The following is a 12,304-nucleotide window of genomic DNA, read 5'->3' as shown; positions in this document are numbered from 1 at the left end:
AATTAATGAGGTTACTTACAAATTAGATCTGCTGGTGCATTACTGTGTTTCCAATTCGTTTCATGTATCTCTCTTGAAACCTGTTATCTCAGGTCCATTGGACAAGGCCACACCCGATGTCGTGCCCTCACCTCCGGTGTACGTGGAAGGCACCCCGGTGCATGCTGTCCACCAGTTGCTGGACTCCAGAAGGAGTGGAGGGACTCTGCAGTACCTAGTGGACTGGGAGGGCTATGGGCCCAGGGAGCACAGCTGGGTTCCTGCATGAGATGTCCTGGATCCAGGGTTGGTGGAGGAGTTCCATCACCATCATCCAGAGAAGCCCGTGCTTCGGCCTAGGGGCCATCCCAGGCGCCGTGTGTCCAGCCCTCCCAGCAGTCTGCGCAACGGTGGTTCCAGAGGTCATCTGTGGCGACGGCCCTCTGTCCAGCACTGCGGCAGTTCTGATAGTTTGCTCAGGAGTGTTCCCGGCCTAGGAACACTCAGAAGTCTTCCCGTAAGCCTCCTCACTCAAGAGTGTTCCTGGCCTAGGAACACTCAGGAGTCTTCCCGTAAGCCTACTGAGCGTTCTTGTACTGATTGTTTCTTTGTATATGACTCTTTTTGCCTTCCGGTTTTTCCCGCTTAGCCTCGCCCTTGTGTTTTGACTGCCTGTTTCTCTTGATTCCCGGTTTCTCAATCTTTGCCTGTTTTCTGATTACGATTTGCCTAGCCCTTGTGTTTAGATTGCCCATATCTTCTGATTCCCGGTTCTTCAACGATTGCCTGTTTTCTGATCACAATTTGTCTAGCCCTTGTTACTGTTTTGGATCTCTCGTTATTGACCTGGCCTGGCTTTTGTACTTTGTTTTTGATTACCCTGTTCTCATTAAAATCCTGAGTTCATTTATAATCTGTGAGCATCTGGTCTGTCACAGCCGCGTTACAGTAATGTTAAAAAGTACTGAATTGAGTGTTTATGTATGCTGTTTGCTACTTTATTATTTCTATCATTATAATAAAGTAAGAACTAAAAACAGAGAAGAATCTTTTCAGAAAACATTTGAGTCTTAAATCTTCACTAAAAAGTTACACTTTTCAAATAAAGCATATTGTTCCCTCTCGTCTCAAACATTAAACTCTGGATATCTCAAAGCTACACTTCTCATGTTTCAGAATTCCGTTTTTTTTTTTAATGTTTAGCAATTTTTATGGAAGGGACCCGCCCACAAAGTGGCCTTCAGAACCACCTCAGTCATCACCTCCAATGACTGAGCTCAGAACGTGAGAGAAAGAAATTTGTGTGGAAATTAAGTGCTTGGCTCCGGGGAACGTAGCCGACTCCTACACAAAGCACATTCACAGAGAGACCACTGGAACACAATCACAGACATCATTGTCAATGACTCTATTCATTATACAGTTCTGAGAAATGGATGAGTCAGGAACTCACCTCCCGGCTATTTATGTCATATCGATTCATATCATTTTACACCAATCAGCTTCCTGGAACGTCATGATTCTCCCATATTTTTTTTTTCCAATGGTGAAGCACAGCAGCTGCCGCTGAGACTCACAGGTTTTAAACACGATGTAAAGGTTCACCATTTACCTTCCGCCATGTGTCAGAATGTAATTAACGATCAATTTGAGGAAGATGCAAAGACTACAATTAGGAAATATTTACTTGCCTAGTTCTCTGAGAAGTGTCTATATTGTTTTCGAGTCCCTCAGACAGACGATATGGAGCCTGCGTTCCTCAGGGACTTGACATTATGTAACGCAGTTTGTGGTTAAACAGACCCTCAGAAACAAACAACAACCCACACACAAAACACTTGACAATTGAAGAAGGCAAGGAAAATGAGTGTGATGCAAATTACAGGTTTATATTAATGTTCTTGTCCTTATACAGTACCAGTCAAAAGTTTGTGCACCCCACTCTACTCATTCATATGCTTTTCTATATTGTGACTATTTCCTACATTGTAGAACAAGACTGAAGACATCAAAACTATGAAATAACATCTGGCCATATATGGAATTCTGTGGTAAATAAAAAAGTGTGAACAAACAAAAAATGTTTTATATTTTAGATTCTTCAAAGTATCTAGCATTTACATTGAGGACACTTTGCACAGTACTGGCATTACCTTAATCAGCTTCATGAGGTAGTCACCTGGAATGCTTTTCAATTAACAGGTGTACCTTGACAAAAGGTAATTAGTGGATGAGTTTCTTGCCTTCTTAATGTGTTTGAGATCAAACAGTAAATAGAAAATAATAAACATACAAACAATAAAATAGCCCGATTTCGTTCACAACTGTAGTCATCCATACAGTATTATGTCAAGAACTGCTCAACTAAGGAAAGAGAAACGACATCCATCATTACTTTAAAACATGAAGTGACTTTTAATGAATAAGAAGAAGGCGTGTCCAAACTTTTGACTGGTACTGTATGTTATCTCTATAATAACAGCTTGTTCACATGGGACATAAATGGCTTTAAAATGTGTGTAATGTTTGAAAGGACGTTTTCAGGAATTAGACTTTTATTTAACATTTATGGAAGGAGTCTCAAATGTCAATGCTGTATAATACTCAGGGTAAAGCTGTTACATTAAACTTTAAGGTTTCTGACATACCCTCACTGTCCACTTTAATAGGAACAACTTCTTGACTCTAAGCTTCCTTTTCTTGGCTGCAGGAGTGGAACCCAATGTGGTCTTCTGCTGTTGCATGCTGAGATGCTTTTCTGCTCACCACAGTTGAAAAGAGTGATTATATGAGTTACTGTATCCTTCCTAGCAGCTTGAACCAATTTGGCCATTTTCCTCTGACCTCTCTTATCAACAAGGTGAGTCCATCTGGCTCAAACCAACACCCATACCACAGTGAAAGTCACACTTTGAGATCACAATTTTTCCCATTCTGATGTTTGAAGTGAACATTAACTGAAGCTCTCTTGATTATCTGCGTGATTTGATGCATTGTGCTGCTATCAAGGGAGAACTGCATAAAATTATATATACAGTGGGGCAAAAAAGTATTTAGTCAGTCACCAATTGTGCAAGTTCTCCCACTTAAAAAGATGAGAGAGGCCTGTAATTTTCATCATAGGTATACCTCAACTATGAGAGACAAAATGAGAAAAAAAAAATCCAGAAAATCACATTGTCTGATTTTTAAAGAATTTATTTGCAAATTATGGTGGAAAATAAGTATTTGGTCAATAACAAAAGTTCATCTCAATACTTTGTTATATACACTTTGTTGGCAATGACAGAGGTCAAACGTTTTCTGTAAGTCTTCACAAGGTTTTCACACACTGTTGCTGGTATTTTGGCCCATTCCTCCATGCAGATCTCCTCTAGAGCAGTGATGTTTTGGGGCTGTCACTGGGCAACACGGACTTTCAACTCCCTCCAAAGATTTTCTATGGGGTTGAGATCTGGAGACTGGCTAGGCCACTCCAGGACCTTGAAAGGCTTCTTAAGAAGCCACTCCTTCGTTGCCCGGGCGGTGTGTTTGGGATCATTGTCATGCTGAAAGACCCAGCCATGTTTCATCTTCAATGCCCTTGCTGATGGAATGAGGTTTTCACTCAAAATCTCACGATGCATGGCCCCATTCATTCTTTCCTTTACACGGATCAGTCGTCCTGGTCCCTTTGCAGAAAAACAGCCACAAAGCATGATGTTTCCACCCCCATGCTTCACAGTAGGTATGGTGTTCTTTGGATGCAACTCAGCATTCTTTCTCCTCCAAACACAACAAGTTGAGTTTTTACCAAAAAGTTCTATTTTGGTTTCATCTGACCATATGACATTTTCCCAGTCCTCTTCTGGATCATCCAAATGCTCTCTAGCAAACTTCAGATGGGCCTGGACACGTACTGGCTTAAGCAGGGGGACACGTCTGGCGCTGCAGGATTTGAGTCCCTGTCGGCGTAGTGTGTTACTGATGGTAGCCTTTGTTACTTTGGTCCCAGCTCTCTGCAGGTCATTCACTAGGTCCCCCTGTGTGGTTCTGGGATTTTTGCTCACCGTTCTTGTGATCATTTTGACCCCATGGGGTGAGATCTTGCGTGGAGCCCCAGATCTAGGGAGATTATCAGTGGTCTTGTATGTCTTCCATTTTCTAATAATTGCTCCCACAGTTGATTTCTTCACACCAAGCTGCTTATCTATTGTAGATTCAGTCTTCCCAGCCTGGTGCAGGTCTACAATTTTGTTTCTGGTGTCCTTTGACAGCTCTTTGGTCTTGGCCATAGTGGAGTTTGGAGTGTGACTGTTTGAGGTTGTGGACAGGTGTCTTTTATACTGATAACGAGTTCAAACAGGTGCCATTAATACAGGTAACAAGTGGAGGACAGAGGAGCCTCTTAAAGAAGTTGTTACAGGTCTGTGAGAGCCAGAAATCTTGCTTGTTTGTAGGTGACCAAATACTTATTTTACCGAGGAATTTACCAATTAATTCATTAAAAATCCTACAATGTGATTTCCTGGATTCTTTCCCCCCATTCTGTCTCTCATAGTTGAAGTGTACCTATGATGAAAATTACAGGCCTCTCTCATCTTTTTAAGTGGGAGAACTTGCACAATTGGTGGCTGACTAAATACTTTTTTGCCCCACTGTATTTCCATCCATCCATTTATTATCTGTAGCCACTTATCCTGTCCTACAGGATCGCAGGCAATCTGGAGCCTATCCCACCTGACTATGGGTGAGAGGCAGTGTACACCCTGGACAAGTCGCCAGGTTTTTAGAAGTTTACATACAGTGACATGAATGTCATCTTGGATATGAATGTCATGGCAATATTTGGGCTTTCAGTAATTTCAGTGAACTGTTCTTTTTCTGTGGCAGAATGTACAGCATACATCTTTCATTAAAAAAAACACTAGAATTTGGTGCACAAGTTTTAATATTCTTCAGGCTTTCTGAAATCAACACGGTCAAAATTATACATGCACAGTCAAAATTATATATACAGCACACCTAATATTTGGGTATAATGTCTCTTCACAAGAGTCACCTTGACCAAATATTTTTGTTTATCCTGAACAAGCTTCTGGCAGAATTTTGGTTGGATGTTTTACGACTCTTCATGGTAGAATTGGTAGAGTTCATTTATTTATTTATTTATTTTCTTGGCATGGACTCAACTTATAAGCTCGGTCCATATATTTTCAATAGAGTTGAAGTCAGGGCTTGTTTTAAGCTTAATATTAGCCTGCTTTATCCTCTACAACCAGCTCTGATGCGTGTTTGGGTTCATTGTCCTGTTGTAACTCCCAAGACCTAAGTTGTGTTCAAGTTTCTGATGGTTTATGCTGAACAATTCTGAGGTAGTCCTCCTTCTTCATTATTCCATCCACTATGTGCAATGAACCAGTCCCAGTATCAGCAAAACCACCCCAGAGCATCATGATCCTACCACCACCACCAGTTGGTATAGTGTCCCTCTGTACATGGTGGTCATTGTGACCAAACAGCTCAATCTTTGTTGCATCTGACCATACAGCTATCCTCCAGAAGTCTTTTTTCTTTGTCCATGTGGTCAGCTTCAAACTTTAGTTAAGCTTGAAGGTGTCAATTTTGGAGCAGGGGTTATTTCTTGGATAGCAGCCTCTTTGTCCATGGTGATCTGAACTGTAGACAGTGATCCATCAGCTTCCAGTTCATGGCAAGGCTGTGCCATGGTGGTTCCCAGGTTGTTCCTGACCATCCAAACCCATTTCCTTTCAGCTGAGGGTGACAGTTTGGGTTTTCTTGAAGCACAGTGGCTTGGCAAAGTGACTACACCTCACAATAATTTGGATACAATTGTTTGAACTGATCTTGGAATTTGCAGTTGTTTAGAAATGGCTCCAAGATATGTTCTGGAGTTGTGTATATCTGCGATCCTCTTTCTCAGATCTGCACTGAGCTCCTTGGACTTTGCCATTTTACTGTGTGTTGGTCAATCCAATGAGTGCTGTAAACAAACTCTTTTTATGAAGGCACAGAGAAGCTACCAGCTGTAGTCAATCATGATCACTAACAGGAAGTTAAGAGACCTCGGCCTTGGCAAGATAAGAGACATTTTGGAAGTTTCAGCGCCTCTGAATTAATAATCTAAGTGAATGTATGTATTTTTGACTCTGTATGTATAATTTTGACCCTGTGTTGATTTCAGAAAACCCAGAGAAAATTAAAACTTTTGCACCAAATTCTAGTGTTTTTTTTGTAAATTAAAGATGCATGCTGTACATTCTGCCACAGAAAAAGAACAATTCAAAGAAATCACTGAAAGCCCAAATATTGCCATGACATTCATATTATTTTCAACAAAAACACATCTGTCACTATTATTGGCACCCCTGAAAATTATAGTGAACATAATGTAACTGAAGCAGGTTTCCCATTTAAATTGTACATTTTTTAGTTGATTGAAGTGTGTAGGAACTTTCAAGCTGTAATCCATGACTTCCTGATTAACTGGGATACAAATATGAGGTAACACAGAGGCCAAATTCCCTTAGTCATCCATCAACAAGGGGAAAGATACAAGAAGGCAAATCAAATGAGGAAGTGTGTTGACCTTCATAAGTCAGGGAATGATCATAAAAAAATATAGCTACTCACCTGAAAAATGTCTATTTCTACTGTTAGGGTAATAATAAAAAGTGGACACCAACTGGAACTGTTAGAAACTTGCCTGGAAGAGGATCCAAGTTTATTTTGCCCCCACATTCAGTGAGGAGGATGGTAAGAGAGGAAAAAATCCCCAATGATGACTGTTGGTGAATTACAAGAAAAAGTAAAATCTTTGGGTTTCCAAGTCTCTAAAACCACTATCGGATGCCACCTCCATGCCAACAGATTATTTGGAAGGTTTGCCAGAAAAAAAAAAGCCTTTTTCTGTCAGTTAACCACAAATGTAAAAACCTGAAGTTTGCGAAACGCTACTACAACTTTGACTGGAACTGTGTTCTATGGTCTAATATACCAAAAATTGAGCTTTTTGGCAATAAACACTCAAGGTGGGTTTGGTGTAAAAAGAAGGATGGCAAAAATGAAAAGAACCTGATCCCAACTGTAAAATATCGTGGCAGTTCTGTGATGTTTTGGGGCTGTTTTTCCTCCAAAGGCACTGGAAACCTTGTTAGGGTACATGGCATCATGAACTCCATGCAATACGAAGATATTTTAAATCAAAATCTAGCTGCTTCTGCCAGGAAAGTAAAACTGGATCATCACTGGATCTTCCAGCAGGACAATGATCTGAAGCATATGTCCAAATCAAGAAAAATGGTTAGCTGACCACAGAACCAAGCTTCTGTCATGGCCATCTCAGTCCCCTGACCTGAACCCCATTGAAAACCTGTGGGGTGAGCTGAATAAGAGAGTGCACAAGAAAGGGCCAAGGACCCTGGATGATCTGAAGAGATTCTGTTCAGAGAAATCATCTCAGATGCCCTGCTCTGTATCTCCAACCTTATAAATGTTATAGGAGAAGACTCATTGTTTTTTACTGGCAAAGGGAGGTTGTTCAAAGTATTAAATACAGAGGTGTCAATAATAGTGGCATATGTGTTTTGCTGAAAATAATTGTCTTGATGTGGGATTTGTTTTTCTCTGAATACATTTATATCAATTAAAGGTTGGATTTTTCTCATTTTCCCAGTGTTATATGAAGCTACTTCACCAAAAGGCTGATTTTTTTTCTAATCCTCTTTATTAAGCTTTAGAAGGGGTGCCAATAATTGTGGAGGGTATATATCAGAAAGTAAATAGCTTTGGGGTGGTTATACTATGTCAGTGATATCTTTTTTCCTATCACAGCATGATGCAAAATGTTATAGCATCTAAAAAGGAAAAAGAAGTCCCAAAGTTAAGTGAAAAGCTAAACAGCAATTGTGCCATAATTCATTTTGATTAAGCTACCTGTCTAAGATCACTACAATACAGGAAAGTATTTCAGAAAATACAACAGGAAGCATTAAGGCTTCATCACAAAGACATTCCTTGGTCACTGGAAAGCCCTTTCTTCGAAAACAAACTGGAGATGAGAGAAAAAGGAGTAAGGGATTCAACATGGTGGCTGCATGTGTTGCTAATAGGCCAGAGAAGCTTGCCCTAGGGTTAAAGCTGAGAGCTATGGAGAATGTGCAGTCCATAGCTGAAGCTTTATCTTCTTCCAGACACCTGTAGATGAGCAAAGAGTGGAACGAATTTCCATTTTCAGCCACACAAGACCCTCGACCCAAGCAGCGCTCCCTCAAATAAACCTCCTGATTTACCAGCCACCATTGCAGGATTTGCTTTCAAAGCCAACAATATTGATGCTGAGTAGAAAGTCCAGCTGCTGCATCTTCCTCTCGAAAGCACAGCAACGAGAATGGAGCTCCAATCAGAAGTTTGATCTTTTCAGACACTAAACATCACTGTTAAGCAAAAGTTCACAAAATTGAGTGGTTTTATTTGTAAACCCTGGTTATTATTTCATCTATGTCTTTTGATAAACTTGATTTTTGCCTTACGCTGAAGAAAACTTGTGTTAGGTCTCACTGTGTCATAAGATTCGCTGTTCAACAGATTAATCATACTCTGCTACCTACCTCTTGTTTGTTTGTTTTTTTGTTTTGTTTTTCTCTCTCTCCAAGACAGTGGAGAATGGATTCAAATCCCATGTTTCTTATTTCACACTGTGACAAGTCATGCAGGCTCCTCTAGATAAATGGTGGTTGTTGAAGGTTAGAGCTATAAGAAAATAGCAAACCGTCTGTGCTCCTTGCTGATCTTTTTCCTTCCCTGCTCATTGCAGGAGTCTTAAATTTATAGCCTGTTGCTCATGAGATTTGTTTGTGATTCACTCAGAAGGTGAGGGGAATTAAAAGTTTGAGTGCACTTCCCTGCACTGAATGCATCCTTCTTCTTCTTCTTCTCATTGTTTTTTCCCTGTTATGGTCTTTTTTTTTCCCTCTCCCAGTCTCAACTGTCTCAAGGTTATTAAAAACCAAATCAAGGCAATTTTTCTGCATGCTGAGCATAACTATCTAATAAGGTTAGAACAACTAATCCTATTGAAGGGGCAGGTAAACAGATATAGAAGGGACAGATAAATATATAGAAATGGAGCAAGACAGGAAACAAAGGAAATTGATACGATGTACAGATATAAAATGACAGAGGTTAAATGATATGTCATAAATAGAAAATTGGCAGAGAAAGAACAACATCTGATCTAATCATGTTTAATGCTGTTCGGGTCTCTGGAAGCACATGCTGTGGGGTCACTTTGCTCTCATGGAACTCGAGCGATTCAGTCCTAACTCTGCTAATGGAACAAGCCCATATGGAGCCAAGGTTTCAAGCCAAGTCTAATGTTCTTTTCCAAACCAGGCTTGTTACTATAGCAATCAATGTCACACTTTTCCCATTGTTGAACATCTCATATTATGCTGAAGGATATATCTAGTTCACTGACAAACTCTTGATTTATATTTACACTTTTTTTTTTTTTCCAAGAACCATTTTTGGATCTCCCAGCTCCGCACTCATGTGGCTATTCCTAAGAGGACACAAAACTCCTGGAGAATGCCACAGAATCGATGTTTCTTCAAATATTCACATCTCAGCCTCTTGTATGAACTTGCATTCTGTCAGGAACAGTCTTCAGAAGTAGAGCAGCTCCCTTGTGCATCAGCATCCTCAGATAAAATACGGCACCGTGTTTGTCACTATCCTTGTTTATCATTTCAGTAATATTGTTTCCTTTGGTCTATGCTAATACCAGAAAAGAACAAATGCATACAAACTATTTGGAAGTGCAACAGCATGTTGCTTATGTTTCACTCAGAGTTAAGCCTGCATACTAATAAAGGATTCTTTTACACAATGATGGAGTATGGGAGATAAAACATGTCCCAGAGATTGTTGTAACATTACACTTGGGGTATCAGAATGAGAGTTATGCTAATTGAGTTGAGAAATTTGAGATTTTGTTTTTCAATCAAGTTAAGATTTGACTTGAAACAAAAGCACTAATTTCATTTGCATTGGTGCCTGATGAGCATATCTCAGCTTGCAAAACTATTCTAGCTCTTAGGATTTACTAATATCTTTCCAAAGGCTTTTTTTTCCATTGTCCATTTTTAGTCCTCAAAGGTCTCTCTCTGAGTTCTGGATGTCATCATTAGCCTCCTGGTAATTAATGAAGCTTTAGAATATCACTCTGATTTTGGAACAGTATGACTGGTTATGGACAAAATGTATGTGGCAGTTGGAAACCCTTAGACTCTTGGGTCTCTTACAAAAACAAATTAACTAAATGTAAGCTAAAATGCAAGATAAGTGGCACAGTGGTGCAGTAGTAAGCACTGCAGCCACACAGCAAGTAGGTCCTGGGGTCAAACCTCATGGAGGTTGCATGTTCTCCTTGTGCCTGTGTGGATTTCCTCCAGGTGCTCCAGTTTCCTCTAATGGCCCTTTTCCACTACCCTTTTCCAGCTCGCTTCAGCTCACTTCACCCCGACACGGCTCGCGTTTCGACTACCTCAGAGCAGCATGACTCAGCTCGCTTCAGCCCTGCTTAGCACCCAAAACTCGCACGGTTTTGGAGTGGGGCTGAAGCGAGCCAAACCGAGCCGAGTGGGGCTGGGGGCGTGAGGAGACACTCCCCTGTGCACTGATTGGTGAGGAGGAGTGTCCTCACATGCCCACACATGCCCCGCGAGCACGCTGGGATCTGTAAACACCGTAAACCCGGAAGAAGAATAATTACGAATTACGAGAATTTCTGAAGCCTTATGCGCCTCGCCTCATCTATACGCTCTTGCCAGTATCTGTTGGCGTTGTCGGTGACAACAAGCCACAGCACCAAGACCAGCAACACTAACGACTCCATGTTTATTGTTTACTATCCGGGTTGTGAGACTACCGCTTAAAAGGTCACTGATGTCACTGTTTGCGCCGCCTAACGACATCACGTGACTTCCACCCACTTTCGCTAACTCCACCCAATGTGTCCACCCACTTCCAGCCAGCACGGTTCAGCGCGGTTGTAGTCGAAATGCAACTCCAACAGCCCCACTCAGCTCGACTCAGCCCAACTCAGCACGGCACGGCTCAGCCCAACTCAGCCGCATTGGTAGTGGAAAAGCGGCATATCAGTCCAAAGACATGGATTGAGTCAACTGGCTACTCTAAATTGCCCATAGGTGTGAATGAGAGGGTGAATGGCTATTCCTCTCTGCATTAGCCCACCTCTTGCCCCAAACCAGCTGGGATTGGCTCAAGCTTCCCCCGTGACCCTGACGGATAAGCGGTATAGATATTAGATGGATGCATAGATGGATGGATTAATAAAATGCAAGCTTTCAACAAAAAGTATTGGAGTACGAAATTACCATAGTTATGATTCACTAAAGTTCTGCATGTGTATGTGTAATATGTGCAAATGTAGTAGCAGCTTATTTACAGGAACTAGTCTGGCATGTACACCACATGAATGGATTTAAAAACTTATTATTATCAGTTTTCGATGATAAGATCTGGTGAGAAATGTTTAAGGCTGTGATAAAGTAAGTGATAACAGGAACTACCTTGTTTTATGGCGATTCCAAACTTACTTATACAGTGTATTGTAAAAATATTCATACCCCTTGGTGTTTGTCCTGTTTTGTTGCATTGCAAACTGGAATTAAAATGGATTTTTGGGGGCTTAGCACCATTTGATTTACACAACATGCCTACCACTTTAAAGGTGCAAATTGATGTTTTATTGTGACACAAACAGTAATTAAGATGAAATCACAGAAATCTGGAGTGTGCATAGGTATTCACGCCCCAAAGTCAATACTTTTGTAGAGCCACCTTTTGCTGCAATTACAGTTGCAATTCTCTTGGGGTATGTCTCTATTAGCTTAGCACATCTAGCCACTGGGATTTTTGCCCATTCCTCAAGGTAAAACTGCTCCAACTCCTTCAAGTTAGATGGATTGCGTTGGTGTACAGCAACCTTCAAGTTATGCCACAGATTCTCAATTGGATTGAGGTCTGTGCTTTGACTAGGCCATTCCAAGACATTTAAATGTTTCCCTTTAAACCACTCCAGTGTAGCTTTAGCAGTATGTTTAGGGTCATTGTCCTGCTGGAACATGAACCTTCATCCCAGTCTCAAACCTCTGGCCGACTTAAACAGGTTTTCCTTCAGAATTGCCCTGTATTTGGTGCCATCCATCTTTCCTTCAGTCCTGACCAGCTTTCCTGTTCCTGCAGATGAAAAATATCCCCACAGCATGATGCTGCCACCACCATACTTCACTGTAAGAAT

The 12,304-nt window shown here is 41.0% G+C and overlaps 1 protein-coding gene across 1 annotated transcript in view; it reads right to left on the bottom strand.

Annotated features, from left to right (window-relative positions):
- The window catches only part of ctnna2 (catenin (cadherin-associated protein), alpha 2), a 699,326-nt gene that overhangs the window by 372,423 nt on the left and 314,599 nt on the right, over window positions 1-12,304 (bottom strand). The gene's annotated exons all lie outside the window — the stretch shown is intronic.

Source organism: Neoarius graeffei, chromosome 3 (assembly GCF_027579695.1).
Source record: "Neoarius graeffei isolate fNeoGra1 chromosome 3, fNeoGra1.pri, whole genome shotgun sequence".
Classification (NCBI taxonomy): domain Eukaryota; kingdom Metazoa; phylum Chordata; class Actinopteri; order Siluriformes; family Ariidae; genus Neoarius; species Neoarius graeffei.
Note: the sequence above shows the minus strand (reverse complement) of the source record. Positions and strands in the feature narration are given on the sequence as shown.